This window comes from Antechinus flavipes, chromosome 3 (genome assembly GCF_016432865.1).
Source record: "Antechinus flavipes isolate AdamAnt ecotype Samford, QLD, Australia chromosome 3, AdamAnt_v2, whole genome shotgun sequence".
NCBI lineage: Eukaryota > Metazoa > Chordata > Mammalia > Dasyuromorphia > Dasyuridae > Antechinus > Antechinus flavipes.
Genome location: NC_067400.1, coordinates 435,472,871 through 435,483,410, shown reverse-complemented (window position 1 = coordinate 435,483,410; position 10,540 = coordinate 435,472,871).

Here is a 10,540-nt window from a genome sequence, read left to right as displayed (position 1 = left end):
CAAGAGAACATTGTACACAGTAACAACAAGATTACATGATAATCAACTGTGATGGACTTGTCTCTTACCAACAATGGGGTAATTTAAGGCAATCAAATAGACTTGTATGGAAAGTGCCATTTGTACCCAGAGAGAGAACTATGGAGACTAAACTGTTAATAGTTTACAATCCTTTTTTAGAGAATATGGAGACTATGAAAATCAAAGCATAGTATTTTTACCTTTTTATTGTCTGCTTGCTTTTTTTTCTTTCTCATTTTCTTTCCCTTTTGATCTGATTTTTCTTGACAAATATAGAAATATGTTTAAAAGACTCGCATGTTTAACCTATATTGTATTGCTTGCTATCTAGGTGGGGTGGGAAGGGGGAAAGAAGGGAAAAAAAATTTGAACACAAGGTTTTGCAAAGATGAATGTTGAAAACTATATTTCCATGTGTTTGGAAAAATAAAAAGCTATATTTTTTTTAAATGCTGTACATCTCCAGAATACAGATTGAAACATATATATAATTTTTTTCTTTCTTTTTCTTGTTTTCTTGTTGCTGTTGTTGGAACATGGCTAATACAGAAATTTATTTAGTATGATTCATATTTGTGATGCATTTGGTATTTCTTTCTGTCCTTATGGGTGAGAGGTAAGGAGAGAATCTGAAACTGAAAATAAAATTGAATGGAAAATTACAAGTTTCTTTTTTATAGTGGAGCAAATATGGGATCCTTTCAGACACAGAGGGATCTCTACTTTTAGATGTATCATTTTCCATCTTGGATATCCTTCTGACCTTCAGGTTGAACACATGTAGTTATTTCTTTCTTTTCTTTTTTTCTTAAAGGCAATTAGGGTTAAGTGACAAATGTCAAATGCCTAAGATCTGGATTTGAACTCCGGTCCTCCTGACTCCAAGGCCCATACTCTATCCACTGAACCAACTAGAGGCTCAAGCCATACCTCTTTGTAATAGGGAATCTGGCCTCCAAAAAATTCACTGATCAAGAGGGAACTTGATTGGACCCTCACTCAACCAAGGACTTAGCTTTAAACCTCACAGACCAGCAGAAAACTAGCCCAAGGCTCATAATGAATAGTTTTGCATTTTACTTCATGTATTATGGTTCTGCTATAGCTATTTCAACAACTTTTCAGCTCTACTTTCTGAGTCTTTGGTTTTGGTGAGGCAATTGAGGTTAAGTAATTTGCCCAGAGTCACACACTAGTAAGTATGAAGCCGAATTTGAATTCGTCCTCCTAACTCTGTCTGCTGCTCTATCCACTGTACCACTTAGCTGCTCTGTTCCAGCTGTTTTCTGGGATGAGCTTACACCCACCATGAATCTTTTATATCACTAATCACAAAGCAACCCCACCCCCAGCAAATATCACAAAAAAAACCCAAAAAAATTCCATCAACCTTATCACTGCTGTTAAGTTGTTTCATCTCTGTAACACTATCTGAGGTTTTCTTGGCAAAGATGCTTCAATGGTTTGCCATTTCCTTCTCCAACTCATTTTACAGATGAGGGAACTGAGGCCAACAGGATTACATGACTCACCCAGGATCATATAACTAGTAACTGTCTGAGGCTGGATTTAAAACTTAGATCTTCTTGATTCTAACCCAGGTGCTCTATTCACTATGATGCCTAGCTGCCCCACCAATCTTTATCACTTTATGACAATTGGGAGACCTCTGTCAGAAAACCATGGAGTTGGTAGAATTTTCACAAGAACTAGGAGCAGGAACACAATCACAAGGGCACTGGTCTCAGGGTTAGTCTGCTATCCTAAGCTATGGAGAAGGATAAGAAAAATCTGTCACCAGGTCAGAGGCTTGTGACTGTTTCGCTTGCTTTTAGTCTGTCCTTTATCCTTTTTTAAGAAGTCTTATACAGCTTTTCCCCTCCATAGAGCTCCATAGTGATGCAAAGAGTAGGCTATAGGGAAGACTTCACATATATAGAATTATCTTCAACTGTATGAGGCAAACAGAAATTAAACTCAAGTATTTCTTTTTTTGTTGTTTTAATTTCTTTTAAAAATCGCAAATAATTGTACCAATTCACAATTCCATCAAAAATGCAGTCATTTATCTATTTTTCTACATCTCCAACATTGACTAATCTTCTGTCAGTTTTGCTATTTTTTAGTGTGCAAGGTGAAATCTTTGATTTGAATTTCTCTTGTTTTTAGTGATTTGATGCTATCTTTCAAATAGCTGTTAAGAGTTTACAATCCTTTTTAAGAGAATTGTTTATCATATCTTTTAATCATCTATAAGGGAATACTTTGTGTCTTAAAGAATTAATTATTGACTTTATCTTTATATCTCTATCACTTGTTTGATAAGGAATTCATTTCCTAGCTGTTGATAGGTCTATTTTTTAAAAATCCACAAAAAAGTTATAATGCTAGGTCAGTTAGATGAAAAGTTATTTGACTCACCAAAGTTCTCTAGCAGTCTTATTGCAATCAGAAAGGGATTTCACATAGTTTCTTGGTAGGGACATGGTGGTCACAAACCAATAAGATACTGAAAAGGTTCAGTTTAATATTTCCACTACAAGTCAATAATATGTTTAATGCCAATCATTCAAATGGTATAGTGATTTCTTTTTTTAAAAAAATAGTTAATTGATTTAAAATTTTTTTTTAGTTTTTTTATCTTCAAAATATATGCATAGAAAGTTTTCAACATTCACCCATTCAAAACCTTGTGTTCCAAATTTTTTCTCCCACTCTCTCCCTTAGACAGATTAATCTTTTTATAACACTACTTTGTTTTATAATGCTCCTTATTTTTCTACTCAAAAGTTTCTATAACTCTCAGTAGCTACAGAATAAAGTTCAAATCTAGACATCTGAGAATATGCTGTTGCTATTATTCAGTCATTTTAGTCATGTTCAACTCTCCGTAACTCCATTTGGGGGTTTTCTTGGCAAAGATACTGGAGTGGTTTACCAGTTACTTCTCCAGCTCATTTTACAGATGAGAAAACCAAGGCATAAATGACTTGATCAGGATCACACAGTGTGTCCAAGTGTCTTAAGTTTCCGAGGCTGGATTTGAACTCACATAGATGAGTCTTCCTGATTTCAAGCCCAGCCCTCTATCTTTTATGATTCAACAATTTCAGGTCTTTCTCTTCTTATTTGTGTTAGTTTGAGGAAGTCATTTACCCTTTTGGGACTTTATTTTGTTCTAGACAATCCCCAAATTGATGATCTTATAATCTTATGAATTCTCACTCTTCATTGATCAGTCCTTTGTGATACCTGAATTGTAGTTTTTTTTATTCAGTATTCTTGCAGCTATTCAGGATCGCAATCCCTGAATCATCTTCAACTCTTCATTCTTTCTAACCTCATCCATATCCAATTAGTTGCCAAGTATTGATTTTACTTCCACAATATCTTTTAAATTTATCTCCTTCTCTCCTTTCCCATGGCCATGATCCTAGATTAGGCTTTTGTCTCCTCTTATCTGGGCTGTTGCAATAACTCTTTAAAAAAAAAATTGAATTCAATAATATTTTATTTTTTCCAATTACATGAAAAGATAGTTTTAAACATTCATTTTTGTAAGATTTTGAGTTCCGAATGTTTTTTCCCTCCCTTCCTTACCTCCCTGTCCCAAGATAGCAAGCAATTTGATATAGGTAATACATATACAATCTTTTTTTTTTTTTTTTTTTTTCCCTGAGGCAATTGGGATAAAGCCCAGCCAGGGTCACACAGCTAGGAAATGTTTGTGTCTGAGATCAAATTTGAATTCAGGTCCTCCTGACTTCAGGGCTGGTGCTCTATCCACTATGCCACTTATCTGCCCCCATATAGAATCATTTAATAGATTTTCCTTATTAGCCATTTTGTAAAAGAACAATCAGGACAAAAGGGAAAAACCACAAGAAAGAAAAACAAGTAAAAAAAAAAAAGGTGAAAATTGTATGCTTCTATAAAAAAAATGCTATAAATCACTATTGATTAGAGAAATGCACATTAAAACAACTCTGAGGTACCACTATATACCTCTCAGATTGGCTAAAATGGCAGGAAAAGTCAATGATAAATGTTAGAGGGGACGTGGGAAAACTGGGACACTAAATACATTGATGGTAGAACTGTGAGTTGATCCAGCTACTCTTGAGTGCAGTTTGGAACTATGTCCAAAGGACTATCAAACTGGGCATAACTTTTGATCCAGTAGTGTATCTTTATGGGTCTGTATCCCAAAAAGAGAAAAGAACCCACATGAGCAAAAATGTTGTAGCATCCCTTTTTGTAGTAGCAAAGAACTGGAAACTGAATAGATGCCTATCAGTTGGATAATGGCTGAATAACTTATGGTATATGAATGTTATGAAATATTATTGTTCTATAAGAAATGATCAACAGAATGATTTCAGAGAGGCCTGGGGAGACTTACATGAACTGATGCTAAGTGAGGTAAGCAGAACCAGGGGATCATTATACATAGCAACAACAAGATTATATGATGATCGATTCATGGCTCTTTTCAACAATAACATGATACAAGCCAGTTCCAATGGTCTTGTGATGAAGAGAACCATTGAACAACCAGAGAGAGGACTGTGGGAACTGTAAATGTAAATGTAAATAACAGCATAGTATTTTCACCTTTTTTGAATTGTTATTTGCTTGCTTTTTTTTTTCTTTCTCATTTTTGATTTGATTTTTCTTGTGCAGCATGATAAATGTGGAAATATGTTTAGAAGAATTGAGCATGTTTAATCTATATCGGATTACTTGCTGTTTAGGGAAGAGGAAAGATGGGGAGAGAGGAAGAAAAATTTGAAACACAAAGTTTTGCCAGGATGAATGTTGAAAATTATCTTTGCATGTATTTTGGGTTTTTCTGGGGGTTTTCTTCTAATTCTGGAGCTTTTAATTAATTGCTTTTCATAATGGCTGAATCAGTTCACAACTATACTAACAATGTAATAGTGTCCCCTTTTCCCACATCCCCTCCAACATTTACCATTATCTTTTTCTGTCATCTTAGCCAATCTAAGAGATGTGTAGTTTGCATGTATTTTGAAAATAAAAATTATTTTTAAAAAAGAAAGTAGTATGCTTTGATCCACATTCAGTCTCCATAGTTCTCTATCTGGATGTGAATGGCATTTTCCATCTCAACTGTATTAAAATTGCCTTGGATCAATGTATTCCTGAGAAAAGTCAATCTATCATAGTTATTTATCTATCATAGTTAATTACCATAAAATCTTGCTGTTATTGTATATAAGATTCTCCTGGTTCTGCTGTCTTTACTTAGCATCAATTCACATATGTCTTTCCAGGCTTTTCTGACATCATCCTGCTCATCATTTCTTATAGAACAATAATAGTACATTACTTTCATAGACCATTACTTATTCAACCATTCCCCAACTGATGGGCATCCACTCAATGTGGCCCTTGTTTGAATCCATAGAGCAAAACTCTAATATTAGGATTTCCATGTGAAAAATTGGTCTTTCTGGCAGACAGTGAAAGGAGCTAGGGTGCTGATTAAGTTGAAAAAAGTTGTCACCAAGGATAAAATTAACAATAGATTAGGCTAAGGACTCTTATCTGTTACAGAGCCTTGGGGAAGCTTGCAAAAGGGTAATTCTGATATAGCATCTGGAAAAGAGAAATATTCTCCTACTCACACAGAAGAAAAAAATACTATAATTTTTTTAAAAAAAACTTTATTTTTCTCCATTTTTTATCTGTTTTCTTTTGTAACATGGCTAATAGGAAAATAGATTCTGCATATATAATCTTTATCAAATTACTTTCCTTTTCAAGGAAAGAGGAAGGGAGGGAAATAATTTGGAACTGAAAATTTTTTTTAATGAATGTTAAAATTTTTTCTTCATGTAATTGAGAAATATTTAATGGAATAAGTATACACACATGTTTTAAATAAAATATTGGGGCAAATAGATGGTACAGTAGATAGAGCAGTATCAGTGCTCTAGTCAGGATAACCTGAGCTCAAATCTAACTTCAGACACTTAACATTTACTAGCTATTTGACCCTGCACAAGTCACTTAATCCCAATTGATTCACCAAAAAAAAGAAAAAAAGAATATTTGATTTAGGATCAGCAGACCAGGGTTTGAATCTGAATTTGCCTCTTACTATCTACTACATATGTGAATTTGAGTAAGTCTGTTTTAAACTCTTAGGTCTCAATTCTTTATCTGTAAAACATGTAATTGGACTGGATCTCTAATGCTCTCTCCAACTCTAAACCTATAATTAGGTGATTAAGTTAGACAGTTAATTCAATCATTAAGAATTTATTGTGTTTGCTGTATACACCAGGAATTGTGTTAAATGTAGCTAAATTCTTATCTTCTATAGAAAGTCTTTTTTGATATCCCTTATTACTAATGCCTTCTCTATCTTGATTACCACCAGTCTATTCTGCCAATGTCTTGTTTGTACATAGCTGTTTTCATGTTTGTCTCCTCTGCTAGATTGTGAATTCCTTGAAAATGGGAGCTGTCTTTTGCCTTTCTTTTTATCCCCAAAACTTAGCACAATGCTTGGCACATAGCCATCATTTTATAAAGTCCAGCAAACCCCAATATTCTTGCCAAGAAAGCCCCAAATGGAATCATAACAAACTGAAAGAATTAACAATTACGACAAATAAATATTGATGAAGTCCTGGGTCACTAAATGGGGCTGGCAGAGTAAGCCTGAAATACTGATAAGATTATTCTCTAAGGCAAGCAGAGAAGGGTACTGATGAGGATCAGCTCAGCCTTACAATACCACTCCCTGTGGAGGTCTTGGATAACCCCCACTTTACAGTATTCAATCAGATGTCAAACCCCAAAATTAAATTTCCCCTATAAATCTGTCCATAGCTCATGCCATCTTTGCTGAATCCCTTTTGGTTTTGTCTGCCAGTATTCTGCCTCATGATGTTTTTCCTCTTACCTCCTTCCCATGCTTCATAGCATCTTTTGCTTTACCTCGTCCCTCTCTCCCATGCCTCATGCTGTCTTTCTCCTTCTTTTAGCTAACTGATTCTTTTAGGGTGCTAAACTCCTCTATGAATTTAGCCTGCCAGTCAATGGCATACTCTTATCTCATAGTGTATTCCCTTTCTCCTGCTTAATTGTGAGTTCCACTGGGAAACTTGTCTTTTCCATTGTTAATTGTTAAAATCCCCTTCCTTGCCAACTATATACTCTCCCAAAATCTATTTCATATTTACCACTCCAGGTGGTTATTTTACCTCTTCATTTTCTCTGTAACCTCTTCTCAAAAATAAAAATACTTGGCAGAGAGAAAGGCCATTGTGAATCCATCACTTGTAAATTCATCACATGTGAATTGCTACCAAATCCTATCACATTGACTGACTGATTCAGAAGTGAAACAGTTTCTGTCCTTGAGAAGTGAACATTTTAATGAGGGATACAACATGCATAAATGGGCATGTATAGATAATATGTATAAAGTGAATACAAAGTAATTATGGAAAGATAGCAAAGTGTCAGGGATACAGTGAGGTCGAGTAAAAGGATGGGGGGGGGGAATCAGGAAAAGATTAATGTAGAAGACAGCACTAAAGTTTTTTTTTTCTTTTTATAAATTAATTTTTTCAATTAACAGTCATTTAGTTTCTTTCCTTTCAACCTCCCAAGTGAAAAACCAAACCAAATGCTGTAATAAATATGTATAATCAAATAAAATAAACTCTCCCATTGGCCATAAAGTTACATCTCATTCTGCATATTAATTCTATCACCTTTCTATTGGGATGTGGGTAATATTCTTCATCATTGAGCCTTTGGAATTTATGCTGAGTCTTGAAGGAAAGGAAGGATTTCCAAGAGGAAAAGGGAAGGAATGCTTGCTTCTCTGATTATAAGACGCTACTTCTACCAAATCTTTCTGTCTTCAGTCTCTCCCCTGTTCCAATGTATCTATTGTATAAGAAGTATTCTTTGGATACTATCCAAAAGGCCACCTTCCATCCTGTGTGATTTAACAAATAAAATGTAGGAAAGTGGGTCTTAACCCACTCTCTATGATAGTTAATTATGTGGGATTTATAGCATTTTTTTTTTTTTTTTACTAATTTTTTCACTGGAGTCAAGGTTCTTCTCAACTTAGTCCCAACTTACGTTTCCAGTCTCTTATCTCTTACAATTCTTTTTTATCAACTTTTTTTGCTTCAATTGAACTTACCAAATTGTTGTTGCCTAAATCAATTCAATGTCCCTACCCTCCAAATCAGGTAATTTCTTCCACTTGGGAAATGGCTAAAGAGTACCTGGGAGTAGTGTCAGGAGCTCCATATGGGTAGGAATTTTACTGTGGTGTGCTTTCTAGTATAACAACCACCTGTAATGAATTGTAATCAAAAAGAGGCAAACAGCTATATGAGGCTGCTATGGCATGAAGATCTCATTCTTTCCTCAGGTTCTATTTTACCTTGATCCTACAAAAGATAGAAGACAAAAGGGTAATTTCTCCTTTTATGTCTAGGGGCTTGAATCAATGATATTTGGCCACTCCCAGACTCAAGTAGTGAAAATCATTCATGAAATGGCAATTTTAAAAAATTCAAATAGTGATGAAAATATAGTTTTTGTGATTTACTCCTATTTGAGCTGTTATCTTTATTCATCAGCATCAGATAACCTTAAAGACTTGGAGCCTGCTGTATAATACATGAAATAAAGCAAGCAATGAGAAAAGTCTGAGCTGAATGTACAGCCGCAGAATCACTGGGAACCAGCCAGAGTTCTCAGGTTGTAAAGTAAAATCTCCAGACCAATCGGACACTGGCCTCAGGCCATGGCAGTGATTAATGCCAGAGTTGTTAAAAGTGCAATGGTGGGAATTGTTGGCCAGATCCTTTTTTAAGAGGCTGGTTTTCCTTCAAAACAACTTAACTTGAAACACATAATTTTCAATTGTTTAGGACATAAAAATAAAGAGAAGGATTTCTTTTTTTTAATTAGAAACTTAAGCAACTTACAGGGGAAAAAAGAGAATATAAAAAATATTTAAAAGTCTAAGCTACTTATCATTTCAGATTCTTTTTTCTAGTCTTTTAAAATGAAATGTCTTAGGTTTTATCACTATTCATAAATGGGTGTAACTTGGTGCTGCTCTTTTCTTTCAACATTATCTCCTATAAAAATGGACTAACACAGTTCACATGCATGTCCATTTTAATAGCTGTACAATTTTCCATCATATGGATAATAGTTTGCTCTGGCATTGCCTATTGTTAAGCATTGGAGTTGTTTCCAAATTTTTTTACTTTTATTATAAATAGCATTTCTATTAACATCTTTGTACAAATTACTTTTTTTTCCCCATTTCTCTTTTAGGGTGTTTCCTTGCTCTGTATTTCCCCAAAGTGGAATTATTATGTCAAAGACTATGTAAACAGTTTTGTAGTTCTTGAAACATGTTGCCAGACTGCTCTCCCATAAGAATGAACCAATTTATAGGGCCACCAGCATTGTATGGATGTGTACCTATTTCCCTATATCCCTACTAACAACTAGTTGTTTAATTTTAATTTATATTTGCTAGTTTAATAGGCTACAATGGTATCTTAAGATTGTTTTAATTTTTTTTTTTTTTAACAGTTAGCAAGCTATGGATTTTTTCATGAGATGTTTGATACTGACTCTATTTCCTCATGAAAGGTAGAGGGTGAGGAGTATAGCATAGGGAAATGAGTAGAATGACTGCTTTTGAGTAGAGAAAACTTGGACTGAATTCTGCCTTTGAAACCATTGGCCTTTCAGTGCCTTAGAGGCAATTCCCTCAAAGTCTTAGGTGAAGACAAATTGTCCTGAATTAGTTTTCTACACAGTTAAAAATCAAACTTCTCTTCCTATAAAATTAACATTAAAGATCAGCAAAAAGAAATTCCTCATATATAAATCATCTCTTACAATCACTCGAATCTGGGTACTGAATAAAATATTTGGATGTACTCTTTATTTTGGATATTAGGATTTGGGATTTTTTGTTTGTCTTGTTTTATTTTTACCAATTATATTTTTCACAATTATTTTCCACAGGTTGTTGATTTTCTTTTTGTATTTATTTTGTTGCATTTTACTGTGCTAAAGGCTTTTTGACTTTTTATATATTCAAACCCATTTGTCTTGCCTCTTAAAAGTATTTTCTAATTCTATAGTCAAGAATTTATCTCCCCTCTCCAGTTACCATAAATATGCAATTCTATTCTTTTTAGATTGTTTTCTCTCACCCCAGAACAGAAATCTTCTTAATTTGTAGGTAAGACTACCTCATTCCCCTTTTCCAAACTTTCAAACTAAGGGGTTCCTTACTCCATACTAAATAAAATGCAATCTCAATCTAGTATTCAAAGCCTTTAGTATGGATCAAACTTATTTTTCCACCCTGATCACATACTAGTTCCCTTCCCATACTGTACATTCCAGTCAAATTAGATTACTTAGTGTTTCCTGATCTTACTCTGCTCTTTCCCCTTCTCTGTAATCTTTCACATTCCTATGG